The sequence below is a fragment of the Dunckerocampus dactyliophorus genome, chromosome 1, assembly GCF_027744805.1.
Source record: "Dunckerocampus dactyliophorus isolate RoL2022-P2 chromosome 1, RoL_Ddac_1.1, whole genome shotgun sequence".
In the NCBI taxonomy this organism is placed as follows: Eukaryota; Metazoa; Chordata; class Actinopteri; order Syngnathiformes; family Syngnathidae; genus Dunckerocampus; species Dunckerocampus dactyliophorus.
In genome coordinates this window covers 3,629,234-3,655,662 of record NC_072819.1, presented here as the reverse complement: position 1 = coordinate 3,655,662, position 26,429 = coordinate 3,629,234, and the positions used below count along the sequence as shown (strand labels likewise).

Here is a 26,429-nt window from a genome sequence, read left to right as displayed (position 1 = left end):
GCCTTTATCTTTCAGTCTTTTATTTATTTTCAACTGTAATTTTTTTTGGACAAATGGTACTTTTTAAAAGTGATTTATTTATTTATTTTAATTTCATTATTTATTCATGTGTTTTTGTTTATTTATTTTATAAAATTATTTTACATTATTTCATTTTTATGAATGAATGCATGTTTTTATTTCAGACATGCTAGAATATTACAAATAACTAAACCATTTTAATTGTTATTTTTGAATGGATAAATGTAATGTTATATTTAAAATGTCTTTAGTTTTAATTTTTACATTTATTTTCAATTGTAATTTTTTTGTACAATTGTATGAAATTTATTTATTTTAATGTCATAATTTATTAATGTCTTTTGTTCTGTTTATTTATTTTTAATTATTTTACATTATTTCATGTTTATTAATGAATGAATGAATTTTTTTTTTTATTTCAGACACGCTAGAATATTACAAATAAGTAAAACATTTGTATTTTTATTTATGAATAGATAAATGTAACATAATATTTAATGTCTTTAGTTTTAATATTTTACATTTATTTTCAACTGTGATTTCAATTTTTTTAAAAATTATTTATTATTTTAATTTAATAAATTTATGAATATGTTTTTTATTATTATTTTACATAATTTTATTTTGATGAATGAATAAATGAATGTTTTTATTTCAGAAATGCTAGAATATAACAAATAAGTAAAAAATATTTTTTTTAAATTTATGAATGGATAAATGTAATGTTACATTTAATGTCTTTATTTTAAATTTATTTCCAACTCAAATTTTTTTTGTACAAATTTTGCTTTTTAAAAATAATTTATTTATGTTAATTTAACTATTTAATCACGTGTTTTTAAAAATTATTATTCCTCATGATTTCATTTTTATTAATGAATGAATGAATTTTTTTTATTTCAGAAATGCTAGAATATTACAAACAAGTAAAAAAAATATTATTATTTACAGTATAAATGGATAAATGCAATGCTACATTTAATGCCTTCATTTTTGAATTAACTTATTTATTTTTCATTTTTTACATTTATTTTCAACTGTCCATTTTTTGGGGTAAAAAATTCACTTTTTACAAATGATTGATTTTAGTTTAATTATTTATTCATGTCTTTTTGTTGATTTATTTATTATTATTTTTACATTATTTAATTTTTATGAATGAATGAATTATTGAATGTTTTCTTTTCATGCATGCTAGAATAAAAATAAGTCAACAAGAAGGAATAGTATTTTTGTTTCCTTTTGCATTTTATTTTTCTATTAGTTCATTTTCCATGGCACTTGGAGCTGGAGCCTACCCCAGCTGACAACACGTGTACATGACATCCAGTGCATCAGTGTATTCATATTTGATGCACATACTGTACACAATGTACATAAGTGGGCTGTGCATAGAATAAGTAGCTTCGGTGTGTATTTGTAGCTGTGTGGTGCTGTCCGTGGTGCTGAAGCAGCCTTATTCTAGTCATTCATTCCACAGAAGCAAACCTGACGAGCGACAGACGTGTTGCCTATAACCAGTTCACACACACATACAGTAAGCGCACGCACACACACACACACACACACCTACACACACACCTACACACACGCACACACACACACACACACGCACACACACACACCTTCTCTATAATTCATGGGGTGTATTGTGCGGATGCAGTTAACTGCCGCTTAAAAGTAATTAATTGATTTTCTGACATATCAGTTAGCAGGAGCCGCAAGTGACACACACACACACATACACATGCGCGCACACACACCCACACACACAGCTTGATGACAATACACACTTAAACAAACCATTCCAACAAGAAAGCGTTCAGCTCATGCAAAACATTCAGGCTATTTATTTGACACCACAAAGGTTTCCCACAGAGTGAAAAAAATGAAGGGATGCAACTTTGCCACTCGGATACGGTGCCAAATATGCTAACAAGTGACATATAACGTAGCAAAAAGGTGCATCTCAGTATTGTCACATAGGTGAAAAAGCATGTTATTTTTGATCAACTTCACTCTTTGCTCTTTTTTGCTCTTTCAAAAAACACATTTTTAAATCATCTTAATAATCTGAATCTTTCTTCTTGTAATATTAGTACGAGTGTCTTTGAGTACCTTGAAAAGCGCTATACAAATAAAATGTATTATTATTATTATTCATAATATTACCACTTGAGAAAAAAGTAACATATTTTTCTTTCATATTTCAACTTTATGCGACTAAAATGACATTATTTTTCCTCATAATATTAACCGTTTATTCTCATAAAATTGAAACTTTTGTTCATTCAAATACGACATCATTTTAAAAAAATTTCTTAAATCAAATAATGATTTTATTAATTTTTATTTACATTTTTATGAAGGAATGAATATTTTCATTTCAGACATGGTAGAATATTACAAATAAGTAAACAATTTTATTTTTTATTTATGTCTGGATAAATGCAATGTTATATTTGATTTGAATTTTTTGAATTTGAATTTTTACATTTATTTTAACTGTCATTTTTTTGTACAAATTTTACTTTACATTTTTTCAATTGAAATGTAATTGTTTATTCACGCGTTTTTGTTCATTTGTTTTTTTTCTATTTTACATTATTTCATTTTTATAAATGAATATTTTTATATCAGACATGCTTGAATATTACAAATAAGTAAACACTATGAATTTTTATAAAATATTTATTACATTTATTAAATACAACTTTTTTTCCCTCAATATTTTGAATTCATTCTCCGAAATTTACGGCTGTTTTTTCCATTCCTGCTGGGTTTTTTTCTTTTTGAACTTTTTTGTAATTTTTTCTAATTTTCCAAAAATGGCAACTTTATTTTGTTTTGTTTCTCATGACATCATGTTTTCTTTTATAAAAAAAAACATGTTTTTCCTTTAATATTTCAACTCTGTGCTACTAAAATGACATTATTTTTCCTCATAATATTACAAGTTTATTGTCGTAAAAAATTTCTCATTAGAATAAGACTTTTTATCTTTTAATATTTTAAATTAATTGCTGTTAAATAACAGCTTTTTTTGCCCACATTTTTGCTATTTTTTTATTTTCCAACTTTCTTCTTGTACGTGGTCATGTTATGACTTCATTCCCGTAATACTTTGACTTTTTACCCAACCTAATTTTCCAAAAATGACAATTGTATTTTGTTTTGTTTGTTTCTTATGATATTACAACTTTTAAAAAAATGTCATTTGATAAAATATTTAAAGTTTGTGCTACTAAAATGACGTTATGTTTTTGTCATCTTCCTTATTCTTGTAAAATTGTGACTTTTTCTCACACTTGGGACATCCCGGGTCTACACTTTTTTTTTATTTTGGGATTTTTTTTTTTAAAAAACATTCTTTCTCCTTGTAAATTTTCTTCTCGTAATATTGAGACTTTATTCTAGGGGTGCACAATAATTACATGAGGCAATTATGACATCATACCGATCAATCAGATAACATTAAAAATAGATCAGACAACTGATATCTAAAATAAACCAAAAAAAAAAAACACTTCAATGAAGGGAGATTACCCTCAATTACTCGATTACTGTGCGAGTGAGCAAATCAAGCGCTCCTTTTTGGACCTGCCTGTGACGTTAGCAGCCTGTTGTAACTTCCCCTGAGCTCACTTGTAAACAAACTATCACTTTCAGAGGACGACTTTATTCCGATATTTTGACTTTATTCCCATAATATTATTATGTTTCAATTTCGTTTCTTGTTTCAAACTTTCTTCTTGTAAATCTTCTTCTCGTAATATTCTGACTTTATTCCCGTCATATTTGAACTCTATTCTCATAACATTCTACATTTTCCCCCAACCAAATTCTCCAAAAATGCCAAGTGTATTTGTTGCTTTGTTTGTTTCTCATAATATTCCAACTTAATAATAACGTCTTTTTTTGTTTATTTCAACTTTGTCACAAAAATGGTGTTATTTTTGCTCATAATAATATCCTCGTACAATTACAACCGTTTTCATGTTAGATTACAACTTTTTTCTGTTCATGTTTCCACTTTATTCTAGTCACATTTCCGCTGAGTTTTCCATTTTTGCTGCTGCTTTTTCATCTTCTTCTTCTAAATGTTCTTCTCGTAATTATGAATTTATTCCCATAATATTTTGACATTATTTTCACAACCTTGTAAGTTTTTCCACAACTGTCATAATATTACAGCTAAAAAAAAAACATATTCTTTCTTCAGATTTTTTCATTTTTTGCTGTTGTTGAGTTTTCTTGTAAAATGATATTTTTGGAATCTGCCACAGGCCAATAAAAAAACAGCTGCCGCCTGCAAATATCCCCTGGGCTGCAATTTGGACACCTTATTGGAAAAGGTTGGACACCCCTGAGTTGGGGCGTATTATACAAATGTTAAATAAATAAATACGTTCTAAATAAATACAAAAAATATTAGACAAAAAGAAATAACTATAAATAAATAAAAAAAATATCTGCGCCCAATTCTTGTTTTTAAAATATTGACAATGTATATAGTGTAAAAAATGTTAAATAAATACAATGTAAATACATTCTAAAAAATAATAAAACAAATGTCAATAATAAAAAAATAAAAATATAATAAATAAATATATAATAATAGCAAGTGGTTCCAATACAAACATTAAATAAATAAATAAATTCCCATAAAAAACAACGAAAAACAGTAATTAAATAAAAATAAATAAATAAATAAATAAATAAATAAATAAATAAATAAATAAATGTGTTTCCAATCATTGTTTTTAAAAATATTGAGGATATATATAGTGTAAAAAGAGTGGTTCCGATAACAAATTAAAATAAATAAATATTTTCCAAATGAAAAATAAAAATAAAACCAGTAGTTTTGAAAACTAAATAAAAATATTTAAAATAAATAAAAACATGTGAGCCCAATTCTTGTTTGTAAGAACATTGAAGACGTATATAAGACGTATGTAAGAAGAGTGCTTTCAATATAAATTTTAAACAAATAAACACATTCTAAAAAAACAAGTAATTTCAAAACAGTAACAATACAAAACAAATAAATAAAAATAATTAAAAAACGTGTTTGTAAAAATACTGAAGATGTGCATCGTGTAAAAAGTGTACGTAAACTGTCAGCACAAAACACTGAAAGCGATGATCGATAGTCGCCATCGAGACTGCGGAGGGACTGACTGGAGTGCTTGCAAAAGGACAGAAGAAGAAGAAGAAGTGGATAAATATGTCCGGAAGGTGTACAATAGTTCAGTCAACTTCAACTGCTTCTTGAAGTGTGAGACAATATTCCATGACGCTACGCGCTTGCTGCGTACTTTTTGCAACTTTGGCAGCGAAAAACTCTCCTCTTCTTTGCGGAAGAACTGGAGCACAAGTTCCCCTTTCACCTTTTCCTATCACTCACTTCATAGCTGGAACATTGGCAGAAAAACTACTTTAAATATGCAAAAGGACCTCCTTTGAGTGTGTGTGTGTTTACTGAATTATTCAGCCTGACTCGCGCCTCGGCCTCGCTAAACGAAACATTGATTTTCTGCCACAAGAGATGAAGGACGGGCAAGAAGGGATGGCAGGATAGCGCTTCAATCATGCACGCAGGCAGCGGCAGTTTGGGCGGTGGAAGGTAGAAATGAGATGGGGGCGGGCGGGGGGGTGGTCTAAAGTGAGAGCGCACGTGTGGAGTGACACCGGGGGCGCTTGGAGCCGGGGCAAGAGATTGATGCGGGATGATGAAGGAGCCTCCGGCGGTGTTTAGTGCAGTTTGAATGGCTGAGCAGGTGCATTAGGGGGAGGAACGCTTGAAACGGCACACACTCACACACACACACACGCACTCACACACACACACACACACACACGCACACTCACACACACTCACACACACACACACACTCACACACACACACACACACACTCACACACACACACACACACACACACACACACACACACTCACACACACGCACACGCACACTCACACACACTCACACACACACACACACACACACTCACACACACACACACACACACACACACTCACTCACACACACTCACACACACACTGTGGGATCATCGCGTCACAAACAGCATTATTTTATTCATTGGCTGGGAAATAAGTATTTGATCCCCCGCTGCTTTTGAAAGTTTACCCCCTCGCAAAGACAAAAATATTCAAATTAGTTTTGATGTTAATAGAAATAGAATGTTTGAAAAAGGAAAAAAAAAATCCCCCAAAAGACCACGGGTGTCCAAAGTTCTAAAAATATCATTGAACAAGAAACCAACAACAGCAGCAACAGTGGAAAAATCTGCAGTCATTTTACAAGAATAAAGTCAAAATATACAGGGCGAAAAAAGTTATAATCCCCACGAGGAAAGGTCGTAATTTTACAGGAATAAGGAATACGACTAAAAATAACATCATTTTAGCCACATAAAGTTGAAATATTTATTTTAAAAAAATGACATTTTTTAAAGTCGGAATGTTATGACAAACAAACAACACAAAATAAAGTTGTGATTTTTGAAAATTAGGTTGGGGAAAAAGTTATAATATTATCGGAATAAAGTTTTAATATTATGGGAATAAAGTCATAATATTTTGGGAATAAAGTTATAATATTATGGGAATAAAGTCATAATATTATGGAAATAAAGTTATAATATTATGGGAATAAAGTCATAATATTATGGGAATAAAGTCATAATATTATGGGAATAAAGTTTTAATATTATGGGAATAAAGTTTTAATATTATGGGAATAAAGTTATAATATTATGGGAATAAAGTTTTAATATTATGGGAATAAAGTTTTAATATTATGGGAATAAAGTCATAATATTTTGGGAATAAAGTTATAATATTATGGGAATAAAGTTAAAATATTATGGGAATAAAGTCATAATATTATGGGAATAAAGTCATAATATTTTGGGAATAAAGTTATAATATTATGGGAATAAAGTTAAAATATTATGGGAATAAAGTCATAATATTATGGGAATAAAGTCATAATATTTTGGGAATAAAGTTATAATATTATGGGAATAAAGTTAAAATATTATGGGAATAAAGTTATAATTTTATGGGAATAAAGTCATAATATTTTGGGAATAAAGTTATAATATTATGGGAATAAAGTTAAAATATTATGGGAATAAAGTTATAATTTTATGGGATGCAAAAAGCTGGCCCTGCAAAAACTGAGACAGTGTGTGAAAACTGGGATGAAATTTTGCAATTGTCATCGAAAACTGAATCGCGCAAAAAGTTGGCTGTACCGTGTAAAAAAATCTAGGCAAAATATTGTGTCCAAAATTGTTGGTGAAAACCGAATCGTAGAAAAAGCTGACTGTACAAAAATTTGGTCTATGATAAATTTAAATTAAAAATTTTAATTTTGTCTATACTTGTCGTCAATAACCGAATCGCACAAAAAGTTGGTCGTACAAAAACCGAGGATGAAAAAACGGGGATTAAATTTCGTTGAAATCTGTTGTCAAAAACCAAATCGTACAAAAAGCCGGAACTGCTAAAACTGAGACGGTGTATGAAAGCTCAGATGAAATTTTGTCTAGAATTGTCGTTGAAAACCATATCAAACTAAAAGTTGGCCATACAAAATCTGAGCCGGCATACAAAAATTGGGCTAAAATGGATCAAAAACCAAATTGCGCAAAACATTGGCCGTACATAAACTCAGACGGTGTACAAAAACTGGGATTGAATTTTGTCAAAATTGTTGTCATAAACGAAATGCCGTACGAAAAAAGAGACGGTGCGTGTCTAGTTGAGAGTGTTTTCGGACAACGACGTTCCAGCTTTGATGAGAATCAACGACGGATTTTGGACAGCACATTATCCATTCACGGCCTCAGGCGATGCTTACGCCCTACACGCGCTGTGTGTTTGCATGCTAAGTACCCAGGAAGATGCCGTGTAACACAAGCGAGTCATTAAAGCGGAAAGACCCGTACAAACGAGCCAATCAGACGCCTTGGACGCCACCGCATGGGGACGCGGCAAATCCCAAACGAGCCGATGAATAAATGAAAAGGCGCAGTCAATGTGTGGAATTTACAATACGGAATAGAAGGATGCTAATGGGGGGCGGCCACACACACACACACACACACACACACACACACACACACACATGCACACGTCAAGACAACACTTCTCAACCACAAAGTGGGGACAAATGGGGGTGCAGGCGAGGCGCATCGGGCGAGGATGAGTGAGGAAAGGGTGAGGCCACTCGTTGCATGACTTCTTTGTTAACCGCAGCGCTGATGGGACTCGGGTCGGCCCTCGCACGGGACAGCCGTCCCGGCCAGACTTTGACAAACAGCAAGCCGCCATCTGGGCCATTAAGTCGGTGCGGTTAGAGGACGGCGGGAACATCGGGAGAGCTTCGGGTGATCACAGGCTCCATCGATCGTCAGATGGCTCTTCGCTGTCGGCGGTTTCTCCCAGCGGCGGAACAAACTTTGACAGAGTTGAAGTCAGCCGGGAAGAGAACATTCCTGCCACTCGGGCTCCGATCCACGCGAATAAAACCCGTGGAGCCAGATATCATACTCACCAGCATGTTTTTGTAACTCCGCCGTGTCTTTCATGCTCAGTCACTTCCACCTTGTCAACAACTCCAACAACCCGACTGCCTTTCGACAATGTCAAAATTCCTGTTGACCTTTGAAGGCCTTTGAAGAGCTTTTTTCTTCTTAAAAGCCTTCTCTGGCAGATGGCGTCTGATGGTTATTGGACTGCATCAGTAACAACCTTCATTTGGGCAGAGGATGGTCGGCCAATGGGACGGACAGCCAATGGGATTCTCCGGTGACATTTTTTGGGTCTACCACTTGACCTTTCTGTTCCATGAGTTTGTTCCATGTTGGGGTTACAGTAGTTAAGGTGACATCTGGTTGGAAGGCAGGTATGACTGAACCTTCCCTAAGAGTCTGAGGTGGAAAAAGGCAGTTTTTACTTCACTTCAATTATCTGTGGGCTAAGTGGGCCAACGGCACCGTTAAGGCCAGAGAGAAGGTCGGGGTCACCAAATACGACAATCTCTGTCTTGTTGTCACTGAGATTGAGGACGTTTATGGAGATCCAGTCTTTTACGGCTTGTAGACATTTTACTTATTTAATCCCAGCCACTTTTCAAAAGAAAAACCCTTCAGTAGCGGACATTTTAGACCATTTTGGCTGATCTCTCAAGGCACACAGAATATTGTGTTCTATGGCTATATAAACATGGACCCTACCAAAAGAAACATTAGACTCCCGTCTTTCATCAGAAAGTTTGTTTCTACCTTTTTCCGTTCTTTAGTAATCAGCAGTAGAACATAGGTAAGTTTCGGGAAAATATCAGTTCCTGACTAAAACAGGGGAGAAAACCAGCTTTTTGTGAAAAGATACATTTCAAGCATAACTTTCACTTTGACACAAATATTGTTTGCTTTTGTGACAGCTCAAACATCTAAACAACTGCATCAAAACAACAGATTAGTTACAAATATAACACCATGAACTGCTGACAATCTTCTCATTTGGAACTGAACTACGTGCGTGTATGCTATAGATTTGATCAGGCAGTGATCAGACACAGTCTGTGTCAAGCTGAATCCGTTGAGGTTTACAGACTAGTGTTGATTCTCGCAGCAACACGGGACAAAGTGCGACACTTGACGGCTCAATACGGGAGCTGGCGACCCTACGTGACACAGCACACACGTAGGTTGGATTTTAAAGGCATTTATCCGCATATTCCGATCACATGTTTTTGATCAAAACCATCCGATACTAATCAGTGGCCGATTGATTGGAGCGTCCCTAATTAATATAATTATATTTCATTTCCATTTCACTTTAATTGGTCATGGATCATGTTGGGAAAATGTTTAAATTACAGTATTTCTTCCCAGTGGACATGGATGTGGTCTTCCAGCATTTACAGGTTAGGGTTAGAGCCCTAACCCTAACCTTATCTAACCCTAACCCTAACCTTATCTTCCAGACCTTGGCAAAGTGGTGGTTGTGCGCCATTTCATGTCGTGTTGCACAAGTTGGACAAATGTCACTGAAAAGTAAATTCCACTTCGCCTTCCACCTGTAGGGAGTGCCTGTGAGTACAAAAAAACAAGAAAAATTCCTGCCTTTAAAATTGAGTTATGATGTGTTAATGGCAAGCGAGCAAATGAAGTTTGCATCACTTCCAAAATCAACCGCAAACAGACCTGTTGAGTTTCCTCTGTTCTGCAATGTTGTCTCCTGATAACACACACACACAGCAGGTGTAGCCCCCAGATAACCATAATCACCACCGCGTGACAAGGCTGGGAACACTGAACAATGTCGGCAAGCAAGGAAGCTGATTGTGCAGCCCCTCCGCATGATGCGGCCAGAGGTGTAAATTCACCACAGAAAACGTAAGAAAACAAGAACCAGCGCGCTTTGATATACGAGGACGCGGGAACACAACAAATCAACACTGGATGATTAACACCAACCCCAGAAAATCATACTTGCGTAATGACTCGTGGGACAGGAACATAAAAATACAGAGAAAAACATTCATACATGCGGAAAAAACCTCAATCATTTATATATTTTTACTTTTTATCTGAGCTCTCACTTTGTAATTTGCTAATGATATATTATCATATACTGTATTATAACATATTCTACACGTGTGCATAATAAAGACATGTCATTTAATTCATGCAAAAATAAAAGTACAGAGGGAAAACCATTAACAAATGAAAAAATAATAACAATAATAAAACAATAACAACAAAAATAAATATAAATAATTTATTTATATATATAATCTGTCATAATTTGAGCTCTCACTTTGTAATTGACCCATGATATCATATATTATTATATATCTAATATCTTCTATGTTTGTGCATAATATATAACCATGTCATTTAATTCATGCAAAAATAAAAGTGCAGAGGGAAAACCGTAAATATATGAAAATAAAAAGGAATAGTCATACAAATAATTATTTATTCTTATATATATTATGAAAGTATTAGATTTCTCACTTTGTAATTGACTCATGATAACATACATTATTACATACTGGATGTAATATTATCTGCACTTCTGCATAACAAAAAAAATGTCATTTCATTCATGTGCAAAGAGGAAATCCATGAATATGTAAAAATAAAACATGAAAAAATCAAAAAAACAATCGTAAAATACCTTATTTGTATGTCTAGTGTTATGTAATTACTTGAAATCATACATTATTTCCTCCGCAAAGCTCAAGCGCAGCGCGGAGGCTGTTTTTGCCGGCGTTGATCTATTTGTTTGTCTGTGAAAACAAATCATTTGAAAAGTTCTGAATGGATTTGGATGAAATTGGAGTGATCCAGGAGACCGTTTTCGGCATTTGTGCATACAACTCCACAAAAAATGGTCAGAGCACTTGGAAAAAAAATACAGGACAAGTTTCCAACAGGTTCTACAAAATATCAATGACTGATCCAAAAAATGTAGGATTATCATTTTAAAATGGGAGTGAACTGTGGCGCTTGGCGCAGGTCTGCGTTCTGCAAGCGCTTCTCCAGTTAGAATTGTCATAATGAACTAAAATATACTGTATTTATTTAGATACACTATGTAATTATCTGATCCCTGGCTCGGTAGTTGCAATGGCTTTTGTGAAATGATCTACAGTATGCAGTACATACATCCGTGCTACATAAAACGGCTTGAAACCAGACTGGAAATAATTCACAAAGTCAGAGAAATTGCAGAATGGAAGTGATGGGACAAGCAAACTCAGAAATATAAATAATATTCAGCATATTGAAATATATGCGACACTTGAATGTTTGGCAACTGGTTTGAAGCGCTGGCTTGAATCCAGTCTGGAGTGTCAAGAGTGAGGAGAAAGCACCAGTGGCTTAACCGCACGTTGTGCGGGTCTGGGCTGCTTCACAGTCTTTCCCGCTGTGGTTGTGATTCATTCATTCCGCAAAAAGAAAGACAAAAAAAAAAAACGGTGTTTTCAGTGCAGGTTATTTGATAACCCCGTTTTTTTGTCGTTTTTTTTCCCCTGCAGGCTGCGAGGTTAGAGCGCAAAAGCCACAAAACGTGTTCTCCGAGCAGCTGTGGTTGGACCGGTCACCACTCACGTTTGGATGCGAGCAAACCAGGATGAGCCGAACCGCACACGGAAACGCCATCACAAACCCTCATGAAGGCCAACACCCAAATTCTAACACTTTTCACTCCAATCCTGACGTGATTAGCAAGTGCATACGTCAGGAAAAACTACTATTTGATGATGAAAGTGATGGACTGTTCATATATTACAATATATTACAAATATTACAAATAAATATATATTACAAATACCTGTATATGAACAGTCCATCACTTTCATCATCAAATAGTTGTTATATATATATATATATATATATATATATATATATATATATATTTTTTTTTTTTTTAGAAAATCAGCTTGCGGAAAAAGTTAGAATGGTACAAGAATACTGTAAAAATATGATCAAATAAAGTCATCATTATGAGAAAAAAAATTACAAAAAGAAAGTTGACATAGTTGGGAAAAAATGCAGAAATAAAAAAAAAACAGCTGTAATTTTAAGAGAATAAAGTCAAAATATAAAAAAAAAGTCATATTGTAACTAGAGAAATTTTACATGAATAAACTTGTAATATTATGAGGAAAATGAATGTCATTTTAGTAGGATAGAGTTGCAATATCAAAGAAAGAGCTTTTTTTATGTCGTAATATTATGAAAAACAAACTAAAGAACAAATGAAGTTGTAATGTTCTGGAATATTAGGTTGTGGATATTGTTAGGAAAATGAATGTCCTTTTAGTAGCATAGATTGGAAGTCGTAATATTATGAGAAACAAGCAAAACAAAATAAAGTTGTCATTTAATGAAAATTAGGTTGGAGAAAAAGGTACAATATTATCAGAATAAAGTCAAAATATTAAAAGGAGAACATTCACGGAGATTATTTAAAAAGCAAGTTGAAATATTTGGAAAATTAAAAAAACAGCAGAAATGGAAAAAACAGCTGTTATTTTACAAGAATAAAGTCAAAATATTAAGAGAGAAAAGTCATATTCTAATGAGAAAAAAGTCACACTTTCATGATAACAATGTTGTAATATTAGGAGGAAAAATAATGTCATTTTAGTAGCATAAATAGAAGACGTTGTTTTCTTTAAAAAGTCATAATATTGTGAAAAACAAACAAAAGAAAATAAAGTTGCCATTTTTGGACAAATAGGTTGGGGAAAAAGTTCTAGTATTGTGTGAATAAAGCCAAAATATCAGGAGAAAACAATTCACAGATGATTGAAGAAGAAAGTTGAAATATTTGGAAAAGAAAACAAGAGCAAAAATGTGACGAAAGAGTGGAGTGGAAATGAATAAAGTGTTTTTTCAGCTATATGCCAAAGCTGAGATGCACTTTTTTCTTGAAATATACATCACTTCTTAGCATAGTTTACTAAATATGAAAGTGAACAAAGTTGCATCCTTTCATTTTTCACTGTGTGGCCCTCGCTGGAAAAAGTCAGGACACCCCTGGTGTAACATCTAATCATTCAGTATATCTCATTATCAATGATCAATTCTTTTTCTTTTTACAATCTCCGGAGGGCCAATAAAAAACAAGCTGCGGGCCAAAAATGGCCCCACTGCGGCACTCTAGACACCCCTGTCTTAGGGCGTGTGTGCTGGGAGCGCTCACTGGGAGAAGGGCGCAGCGTCGACCCCTCCCAGACGCAAATGACCTCCAGCTGCAACTTCCTGGACACAAAGTTCTTCTGCCAGAAGATCACTTCATGGTTCTGATGCTAATAAAACACATAGAGGATATGTTTGACGGTGTTTTTTTGTAAAATATTATTAATCGGAGCCGGCTGGCCCGTCAGGCAAGGTAGGCAAATGCTAGGTGCGCTAAGGGCGGGTTGAAATTAAGAGCAAGAGTAATGATGGTAGCTTTGGAGCTAACCTCCAAAGTCTTTTTACATGTTCTTTGCAGGATGATATTTGCATAATACATTAGCGCAAGAGTGCTATTGATCTTTCTGAGATGCTGAAATAGTCCTTCAAAAAGCTTCCCCTCCCCCGTACCCTTGGCTCTACCCCCCGCTGAGCTCCCACGACATCAAACGCAGGAACACGCGGGTGCCACGTCACTCTGTGTGTGTTCGTCCAGCTGCTAAAATATCAACAAACAAAAGCAAACTCGGGGGCCTTGAGGGGAATTGGATGCGGTGGCAGTTTTCCGCTAAGGTCAGAACTGAATCATCTGGACCTGCTGCATGGCCAGACACTGACTCACGTCATTCCAGACTTGGAGACCGTTGTCAGGTCTCAAGTCTGCCACCGGACGCAAGGCGGGGGGGAAACGGCAAGAAAGAGTTGGTCCTCGTGGGTCACAGGTTGGACTTGGACGGGGGGAACATACGTACAGTGAGTATTTCATCCCCTGCTGGTTTGGTGAGGTTACCCTCTTACAAAGTTAGAAACACTTTTATGCTAGATTTATCTTCATAGACACACAATAACTCACAGAGCGCTCACGTGCCCAGGAAGCACAACAAGTCCTGTCCCTGGAAGAAAAGTCTTCCTCATGCCAACTCAACATGTGGATTTATTTTGGGGGATTTTTTATTTGACTGGAAATGTTACTTTATTTACCAAGGCAATAATAAATAAGTAATAAAGTGACATTATTTTTAAAAAGTATAAATTTGTACTTTTTACTTGACTTTGCCCTAGACAATAACTAATAACTAGTAAAAGATTTCTGTATATTACAAATTTATTTGTAGTTGATCCTCTACTGACACTCTCTTCCATTCATATCTACAGAAGTGAGAGAAACCAGGCAAATTTCATTTAAAATGTATTTTATTTGATTAAATACATTTTAGTCTTTATTTGTACTTTAATTTAAATTGTTTTTTTATTTGATTTTATTTACCAAAACAATAATAACTAATAAAGCATTTTTATAAATTATATAAAATTGTATAAATTGTACTTTAAAAACTGTAATTAAAAATATTTGTACCTAGGCAATTTTTATTTTATTTATTTTATTAAATAATTTTTACATTTTATTTTTATTTATTATTTTTACCAAGACAATAAAAAACTAATGACGCATTTTGACGCAAGTGTATAAATTGTGGGCATTTCTGTGTGGCGTTTGCATGTTCTCCCTGTGCGTGTGTGGCTTTTCTCCGGGTGCTCTGGTTTCCTCCCACATCCCAAAACATGCATGTTAGGTTAATTGGCGACTCTAAATTGTCCATAGGTATGAATGTGAGTGTGAATGCTTGTTTGTCTATATGTGCCCTGCGATTGGCTGGCGACCAGTCCAGGGTGTAGCCCTGGGATAGGCTCCAGCATACCCGTGACCTGAAGCGGTATAGAAAATGGATGGATGTATTGTAAAAACTGTAATTTAAAAAAAATTTACTCAGGCTATTTTAATATATATATATATATATATATATTTTTTTTTTTTTTTTTAAATTAAATAATTTTTTACATTTCAATTGAAATTGTTTATTTTTTTATGTTATTTACCAAGACAATAATAAAAAACTAATAAAGCATGTTTATGAACTATATCGAATTTTTATCAATTGTATTTTTACCCAGGCAATAATGAATAACTTATCAAACATTTCATAAATGATCAATTCATTTGTATTTGATGCCCTTCCAACCAGCAAGCATTCTGACCCCCACAGACGGGTTTTTATTTCCATTGCGCACCTCGAGGGAAGTCCTCCTAAAGGGAACTCACGATGTGTCTAAAAGACGCCCGTCACTCAAACACTCACAGCTCTGCAGCGCCATGGAGAAAGATGACTTCCTCTGAAAGTTGAAGGGGCTCAAATGGACACATGGTGCATGACGCTAAACTAATAGCATCATTCAGAAGACAACGTAATGGCACCCCGGGCTAATGAGGTGCGTTTACAGTATCTGTCAGTTCGTTTGGGGTGTCGGCAAATGAAATAATTGGTCCCAGGAGGTTTTCAAGCGTGTGCTCGCTGTGTATGTGTGGACTTCCTCTGTGTTGCATTTGCATCTTTTGGCTTTTTGTTTGGGGCCGCGTGGAAGAAATCATTTCCACGAAGTCACTTCAACCACTTATACATACACACTTTCACCTGTAAGAAGCAAAAACACACAAATCAGCAGTCATTTTACAAGAATAAAGTCAAAACACTGGAGAAAAACTTGGAATACAACGAGAAAAATTTACCAGAATAAACTTGAAATCATATGAGGAGGAAAGAAATATGACAAAATCATATTTTTATTTTTATTTTTATTTTTATTTTTATTTTTATTTTTATTTTTATTTTTATTTTTATTTTTATTTTTATTTTTATTTTTATTAATAATGAAAACAAAACAACAAATAAAGTTGGAATTTGGGGAAAATTAAGTTGCGGAAAAAGCTATAATGTTAGGAGAATAAAGTCAAAATATTACGGGAATAAAGTCATAATTATGAGAAGAACATTTACAAGAACAAAGACGAAACAGGTGGAAAATAAAAAAACCCTAGCAAAAATGGATAAAAACAGCTGTAATTTTACAAGAAAAAATAGTACGAGGAAAAGGTCATATTCTAATGTGAAAAGTTTGTAGTTTGTAGTTTTTTAAAGCTGCAATATTATGAGAAGCAAACAAAATAAAGTTGTCATTTTTTGAAAATTAGGTTGCAGAAAAAGTTATAATGTTACGAGAATAAAGTCAAAATATTATTTTATTATTAAAATTGTAGTTAATTTTACAAGAATAAAGTCAAAACATTAAGAGATAAAGGTCGTATTCTGACAAAAAAAGTTGTGAAATTATGAGGAAAAATAATGTCACAATGGTAGCGTTGCGTTGAAATATAGAAAGAAAATATACATCATTTTTAAAAACTCTGAACATTATGACAAACAAACAGAACAACAAATAAAGTTATAATATCATGGGAAGAAAGTCAAAATATTATGGGAATAAAGTTATAATACTATAAAAAGCAAAAATACATATAAAATGATGCAAAAGTGAAATTTCTTATACAAATGATTATTTAAAAATACATATACTGTATATTTTAAAAACAAAACCAACAAATAAAGAATAATAATACAAAGATAAAATAAATAATAATTTTTATCTTTTTAAATTGAATGAATTTTTTTCATAAAAAATAATGATGAAATGAAATGTTTTTTTCAAATTTTTTAAATACAATATAATTGAAAAATGAAAATAATGAATCAATAAGTAATAACGAACAAAGTAATAATGAACAATGTAATAATTACAATTTATTTTTTAAAGCAAAAGTGAAACTCTTTTAATTAATATGGGTCATTTAATAATGAATTAATAATATATTTTTAAATTTCAATAAAATATTAAATAATTGAAATAAAGAAATAATAATGTTAATGTTAATGTTAATGTTATCAATAAAAAATAAAAAAAAAATCCAAATGAACATTAATGATGATATTATTAATAATAATTATTATTTTATAAAAAAAATTAAAAGATACAAAAGTGAAAAATTATTATTTTTAATAAATATTTAAAAATAAAGAAATAATAATAACAATATATATATATTTTTAAATACTGGTAAAAAAGCAAAAGTGAACCATTTATCTGAACCACACCGTGACTGTGATTCCATGTGTTGATGGGTCACATGCTTACATGATCATTGACTTGTGGTATTATGCATTTTATTATGCATTTTATACCTGAATATTAAACCTGGATTGTGTTGCGAGTGAACAATGACAGTTGAAGAGAGAAGGGGAGGCTATTGAATACTTGTATTTACAACAGTCACTTTTATTGTAAATGTTGATCCAAAACGGTATGAGAAATTCAGCGTCAAGCCCACAGGAGAGTTTGGAGGGGGAGGAGTGAGCCGTGTTTTATGGGTGTATCAATTTCTTAGGATTTTTTTTTTTTTTTTTTGCCATTCGCCGGTGGAGCTGGAATAACCCCCACTACTGTATCCTGCATTCAGTGTATTGCTTCATGTCTGACATATGTTTTCCTGACGTGGAATCCCCGAGAGAGCTGCCGTCGCCACATACGACCCGTCTTTACGCGTGCCTGTTGGAGATAACGACGACTTAACGCAAGTGGGCCGAGGATTACGACACGTTGCGCGCGTCCACATTTACGACGTGACGACTAAATGGAGCGAAACATCTTGATTTGACGCCACACTTTCGACATATGTGTTGCTCTTACGACCCAATAGAGTCGCTTTATGGCGCCGGGGATTTCGCACATAATTGGACAATTAGCGTCGCGCTAAGAACACAACGACCTTTTTGGGGTCTTCAGACATGTTAGCTAACAGGATTATTTGATGCGTGTTAAGTGGACGTCGCAAACAGCCTGAGGTCACACACACACACGCACACACACACAATGTTTCCTTTTTAAGTGTTCCTTATGTCCCCAGTCCTCAAATGTACTTTGAATTGAAGCAAAAAACGTGTAGTCATTGAAAATGTTGTGTCTTCTTAGCATTAGCATTTATTTTAGCACTTACTAGCATTAAGCAATGTTTTCCGAGCTTGTTGTCTATGAATTCATTGAAGAAATGTAGTAAGGAAAGTTTAGTTGGAAGATGTGACACACTATTAAAGCATTATAGTTGTTAAATGTATCTAATATGTGTGTTCATGACAAAAAATAAGCTTTGGGAAATGAGCTAGCTTACCTGACACACTGCCATTTTGGGGACACGCTATGGCTTCTTATGAGTTAAGACTATAAAAGCTAGCCAGCTGCTGCAGCTTGTTTTCTATGAATTCATTGAAGAAATATAGTAAGAAGAGTTGTTGAATTGTAATATTTCACACCCTATTAAAGCATTACAATTGTTGAATGGATCTAAAGTGAGCTTTCATGGCAAAAAAAAATGAGGAAATGAGCTAGCTTACCTGACACACTGCCATTTTGGGGACAAGCTTTTGGAAATGTTTTCTACATGTCATTCAGGGACTTGATGAGTTTGTTAGCTTTGCTTTTGTTTCCAAGGCTCCGGGAAAGAAGGGTAGAATACGGGAGTTTCCTGGGGAAAACGGGAGTGCTGACAGGTATGCTGCAACTTTTTCCTTTTGTCCCATCGTTAGTTCAGCAGCTAAGCAGCTAACAGCAGCGACTCACATGACCCCACACCTGGATACGTTGGCGGTAAGCGCAACGCCCTGCTCGTGCCGCACGTTTGGCGCGGACACGCCTCCCGGCATCTGTCGCTTCTCGAGAAGCAACCTCCCGGTAATTACTCGGCAAACGCACACGTGCGGCAAAAGACATAATTGGCGTGCAATCTGCGGCGGTTGTCTGATGCAAGATGGCCACGCTACCAGGGGGCGGCGTCATTATGGGGAACGTGGCGGTGTGTAATTATACGTAAGAGAAGCTGAGGGGGCGACAGGTGGCGACCATATCGTATTGTAGTACCAGCGATACACAACAAAGCCGCAAGTTGCCTGCAAGTTGCCTGAAATTAAAAGTCATTCCCAGGAAATGTAAAGCTGCCCCTTCAACTATTCCGTGTCGTATTAATCAACAAATATTTCAAAATAGATTTCCTTTCGTCTGCATGAAAAAAATGTTTGCCATCAAAACAAAAACACAACAGAAATGCCACAAACAACAACAAAAGCAACAATCATTTTCTTCTTGTAATATTGTGACTTTATTCCCGTAATACTACAACCTAATTTCAAAACAAATTCAAAAAACTTTGTTTTGTTTTGTCTATTTCTCATTATATTATATTGTATATACATCTCCTTTCTTTAATATTTCAACACTATGCTATTAAAATGAATATAAATGACATTATTTTTCCTCAGAAAATTATGAGTTTATTCTTGTAAACTTGCAACTTTTCTTCTCGAGAGAATACAACTTTTTACTCTTAATATTTTGACTTTATTGTCGTGAAACGACAGCTGTTTTTTCCATTTCTACTGTTACATTTCCCAACTAGTTCATCTTCCTTCTTGTGACTTTATTCCCATAATATTGTCACTTTTCCCCCAACCTAATGTTACAAAATTTACAACTTTATTTGTTGTTTTGTTTGCCGTAATATTATGACTTTAGCAAAATAACGTTGTTTTTCTTTAATATATCAAAGATATGCTACTATTTTCCTCATAATATTGTGACGTTGTTCTCGTAAAATTACAACTTTTTTCTCTTAAAATTTTGACTTTATTCTCGTAAAATTACACCTGTAGTTTCCATTTCTGTGTTGTTGTTTTTTTTGTTTTTTTTCCAGCTTCTTCTTGTAAATTTAGCTTTCATAATATTAGGACTTTATTCCCATTTTATAAGTTCCTCATAATATTACCATGTTTAAGCTTGTAAAATTGCAAAGTTTTTTCTCATTAGAATGACATTTTTTACTCCCGCTATTTTGAATTTATTCTCATAAATTTATAGCTGTTTTTTTTACACTTTTCTGCTGTTTTTTTCGTTTAATTTTCCAACTATTTCAACTTTCTTCTTGTAATATTCCTGACTCTATTGCCATAATATTTTGACTTTATTCTCATAGCATTCTAACTTTATTTTCCCCCAAATTACACCTTTCTCATAATATTATGACTTACATTTTTTTTTTATATTTCAACTGTATGCTATGAAAATGACATTGTTTTTTCTCAGAATTTTACGTCACTCATTAGTTTACAATCTTTTTCTCTCAATATGCTGCCTTTATTCTCGTAAAATTACAGCTGTTTTATCCATTCCTACTTTTGTTGTTGTTTTTGTTTTTTTGTTTTTTTTTCCAACTATTTCAACTTGAAAATTTTCTTCTTGTAATATTATGACTTTATTCCAATAATATTATAACTTTTACTCCAACCCAATTTTACTAAAATGACAACTTTATTTTGTGTTGTCTGCTTCTCATAATACTGTTGCATTTTTTCTTGAATATTTAAACTTTAAGCTACTAAAATGACATTATATTTCCTCATAGTATTACCACTTTATTCTCTTAAAAGTATGACTTTTTCTCATTAGAATGTGGCTTTTTTTATCTTAATATTTTGGCTTTGCTGGGTTTATTTTACGACTTTTAAAAATGTTTTTTTTATATATATATATATCAACGTTATGGTACTAAAATGACACTGTTTTTTTTTCTCATATTATGACATTTAAAAAAGTTTTTAAAAAATATTTCAACATTATGCGACTAAAATGACATTTTCTCTCATAATATTACAACATTATTTTTGTAACATTACAATATTTTCTCATTAGATTCCAACATTTTTCACATAATATTTTGACTTTATTCTCGCAAAACGACTGCTGATTTTTCCATTTTTGCTGTCTTTTTTTTTCCCATTTTTTTGTTAAGTGATATTCTTAAAATGCGCCGCGGGCCAATAAAAAAACGTCCGAGCACATCCCTGCTTTAGGTCTCACAAACCATTGCAAATATTTGGATTGAGAGAAGCTTGAGGCTCGACATCACAAAATGTTTGTGCTGATACACTGGATGATGTATGGCACACACACACACACACACACACACACACACACACACGCACACGCACACAGACCACAATGGGTTATGAGGTCCACGGTGTTGACTGCCAGGACTCGTATGGGATGTGGCTTGCCGCAACGTTGGGTCCACACAAAGCAAACAATGCGGTCAGCGTGCCCCCCCCGCCCCCCATAAAGACCAGGCAGTGCTGCCCTCCGTTTGTCAGACTTCACATGGAAAATGCGGACGAGATGGCAGTTGAAACATCTGCCGCCATCTTCTTAGCGACCAGACCACGCGTACACGATCCATCTGCCCATTCCAGTCAGCATCACTCATCATTTGGCACTGTCATTCCTCTCTATGGAAGGACGGCAGCGACAAGCACCCTTCAGGATGAGGAGAGTACGGCAAGAGCCTCCGTGTGACACGTCTATGTGTTTTATTGTGGGATTAGCAAGATTAATGATGTCAATTTAGATGGCAGGCATGGCCACCCGGGGGCCATTTGCACCCCGCCGCACATGCTAAAAGTATAATTTAACAACAAAGCTAAAAAAGAAAAAAAACATTTTTTAAAAACTGATATGAGAAACAAAAAAAACAAGGAATAGAGTTGCAGTTTTTGAAAAATTAGGTTGGTGAAAAAGTTATAATGTTGCGGGAATAAAGTCAAAATGTTATGAGAAAAAAGTACAACGTAGCATGAGGGCCAAATTGAAAAAAAAATCTGAGATTTCAATAATAAAGTCGTAAATTTACGGCAAAAACAGTCGCAAGGTAATATCAGGACTTTTTTTCTTGTAAATTTACGACTTTTTTCCGCAAATTTGTGACTTTATTTTCACAAATTTACTACTTTATTCACAAAATCTCAGATACTTTTTTTCAATGTGGTCCCAATACTCCGTCACAAGAAGTCGTACTCTACTGTGAAAAAAAGTTGCAATTTTACGAGAATAAACTCGTAATATTAAGGGAAAAAAAACAGTGTCATTTTAGTTGCATAACTTTTTTTTAAAGTTGTAATACTATGAGAATAATAAAACAACAATAAAAAGTTGTAATTTTTGGAAAATTAGTTTGCGGAAAAAAGTTATAATGTTATGAATCATAACATTATGAGAAGAAAATTTACTAGAAGACAGCTGAAATTAAATATTAAAAGGAAAAAAAACAGCAGAAATGGAAAAAAAACTGCTGTAATTTTACAAGAATAAAGTCCAAAAATATTGAAAGAAAAAAGTGGGAATATAACGAGAAAAAAAGTCACAATTTCATCAGAATAAACTCTTAGTTTTATGATAACAATAACCTCATTTTTAGTGGCACAGAGTTATAATTAATTAAATAATTAATTAATTTCCACTGCACTCAAATACAAATACATGTCTTGGTATTCACAACGAAATAAAAAAAATATATATATATATATATATATATATATATATATTGATTTTGTCAAATCAAATAAAAATAAAATGAAATACATTTGAAATAAATACAACCACAATTTAATAAATCTGATATAAATAAAAATAAAATAAAAAAAACTAAAAATAAAAATACAAAAAAAAAAAAATTGCCTAATTTCACCGACTTTCCTAAAGAGACAGGACCCAAGCATAAACCAGTGTGGTGGGATCAGAATGCTTGCAATCAAACACAAATGAATTGATCAACTCGATTTCATGTTGTTTTTCCCATTCAGACTCTCTGTGAGGATAAAGCTCCCATAAAACAACAGACTGTTCATATGTTTGATCCAATACTTGCATGCATACGTTTAATCCTGTCTTTGACCACGCCAGGGCACCTTGTGAGGATTTTCTCGAAAAGCTTGAAAAGAAGCAGCCAGGAAGCGCTGAGCTCCCACTTTGACGTTCTTTACTGCTCTCTGGCGCACAGGAAAAAGAAAATAAGTCACGGAGGAGATCCAGTGTTTTTTTGCGGCCATTGTGCGGCGTGACAGTTATACGAGGCCAAAATGCCAACAATAACACACAAGTTTGTGTGTCTGTGTGTTTGTCCAGCGACAGACAGCATGTCTCCTGCTCCCGCATCCCTCAAATAAACTCTGCTGTGTTACTAGCGCTTCAGGAGCAATCAAATATATTGAGCAGACATGCTGAGCTTCTGTCCATCGGGTTCAAACGTGCAACCTTATCTGCTCCACCGCTGCTGGTCTCGGCCCATTGATCCCACATTTGGTGCCACCAAGGTTTCGGTCCACGACTAATAAGACACGCTTTCCTCCTTCCTTGTCTCTGACCGTCTGAAACAGGATCCACCCGTCGCGTCAGACGAGGACGGTAACTACTGGACGCCGCACTTTTCAGATAGTCATCAAACTTGAAGCCGTTATTGTTCCATGGCGGCAAGACGCCTATTGATTTGTCCTGATATCTGACACAAAATGGCAGACAGTACGCTGCGCCCATTGCATGGAAGGATCTGCAAAACGACTTAAACTTACCGTATCTCAACTTGTTACGTTACTATAAAAAAATAAATCTTGAGTATTTCAACTCCATGCTTTGGAAGTGACATTACTTTCCCTCATAATATTACAGGTTTATTCTCGTAAAATTGCAACTTTGTTTCTCGTTGTAATATGACTTTTTTCTTTCAATATTTTGACTTTGTTTTTGTAAAATTGCAGTTGATTTTTCCATTTCTGCTGTTGCTGTTTTTTATTTATTTTGAAATATTTCAGTTCTCTTGTCGTAAATTTTCTTCTCGTAATATTTTGACTTTATTCCCATAATATTACAACTTTTTGCCTTCAGCCTAATTTTCCAAAAATGACAACTTTATTTTGTTTTGTTTGTTTCTCATTTTACGACTAAAAAAACAAACATATTTTTACTATAATATTTCAACTCTATGCTACTAAAATTACATTTTTTTTCCTCATAATATTACACATTTATTTTCGTAAATTCCTTTTCTTTTAATATTTTGACTTTATTCTTATAAAAAGCAGCTCTTTTTTAACAGCTCTCTTCCATTTCTGCTGTTGGTTTTTTCCCCCAATTATTTCAACTTCCTTTGTGTACATTTTCTTCTCATAATATTTTGACTTTATTCCCATAATATTATAACTTTTTCCCCAACCAAATTTTCCAAAAATGACAAATTTATTTTGTGCATGCCTATGGAGAATTTAGATTTGCCAATTAATCTAACCTAACAAGCATGTTTTTGGAATGTGGCTAGTTTTATATATATATATATATATATATATATATATTTGGAAAATTAATAAAACAGCAAACAAAAATGTGGGGAAAAAAAGCAAAGAGAAACTTTCTCCGAGGTATGGTATAGTCAGAGCGATACGGAAATATGCAAACATGCCCCCCATTAACACAGGGTCATCTCCCATTTCACACTCACATACCAATATGGGAATATTTATTTATATTTCATGTCACTTTGGATTTTTGAAAAAAAAAATCAATTAGGTAATCAAGTTTTCACGATGCAGGTGGTATTTTTGCATAACACACACACACAGATATCATTAAATAGGCATCAGTCAGTGTCACTGCAGCCAACTGGCCCTTGATTAGTTCCAGCAAAAATATTGAGCTGCATCATGAGCATGTACGCCAATGCAATTATGCTGAATCTGCAAAAGTAATATTCAAAATAAGAACAACTAAGTGGAACACCGCGTGACACTTTGGACTTTTGCTTGGGTTATCTCTTTTTCTGCCGTCATTTCCTGTTTGCTGCTTTTGTTTTGTCACGTCTGTGTGCTGTTTGCACTGAATGCTTCACCTTTACTCTGGTTAGAGAGAGCTGGGGATCGCATCTGTCTAGAATTTGTAATCAGGGCTCTATTTAGCTCACAGATTTACGGACTGGACTGGACAGACAGACAAACAGATTGGATGGACTGAACTAGATGGACTGAGAGATGGAGAGACCAAATGAGTAGAGGGACCGGCTGGATGCACGGACCAGGCGGACGGAGGGCTGGAAGGATGACACGGACCACACTGGACCAGATGATCGGAGGGACCAGATGGACAGATGGAAGGACTGGACCGGACTGGTCAGAGGGATTAGATGGAGAGATGGACACATTGGATCGGACTACACTGGACGGACCGGACAAATGAACAAATAGACAGACAGACAAATGAAGAATCAGATGGAGAGACCAGATGGACAGACAGACAGACTGGACTGGACGGATGGAGAGACCAGACCAGCAGACAGAGGGGCTGGATGGATCCACCGAGGACTGGATGGATGACCCGGACCAGACTGGACCAGATTGACAGAGCAACGTTCCCTCTAAACTGTGCGTGTGCGCAACCGCGCACTGATCTTGTGTTCTAAGCACACAAGAAATCCTTGCTGCGCAGCAAAATAAAATCCAACCTGAAATGTAAATAAAATAAACACATCATTTATTCTGTACCATTTTGCAATGCAACTCCGTGAGTGACAGGCGACTCCAAGCAGTAACAACACAAAGATGAACACTGTCCAGCCAATAATGACAGCTTGTTGGTACGTATTTACTTACGCAGCCAATTAATTCATTAACATCCGTTACGTACTGTAGCACATGCCGCTGTTTTGCAGGTCAGCGTATAGCTACTGAAGCAGGGGAGCTAAATGCTGCTTGCTAACCCCATATAATAGCGAAACAAACGGGCAGTGCCACAGCCACGCACCGAGACATCTCATGGGCGCCTCAATGACTGGTGTTTTGGCACAATTATCTGGCGGTCTGAGATAGTAACCCTCGTGAATAGCAGGAATATACTCTCTTCTCATATTCAAGCTTTTCCTT

The 26,429-nt window shown here is 34.3% G+C and overlaps 1 protein-coding gene across 4 annotated transcripts in view; it reads right to left on the bottom strand.

Moving 5' to 3' along the window:
• runx1 (RUNX family transcription factor 1) overlaps positions 1-26,429 on the bottom strand; it is a 96,348-nt gene that overhangs the window by 17,621 nt on the left and 52,298 nt on the right. The gene's annotated exons all lie outside the window — the stretch shown is intronic.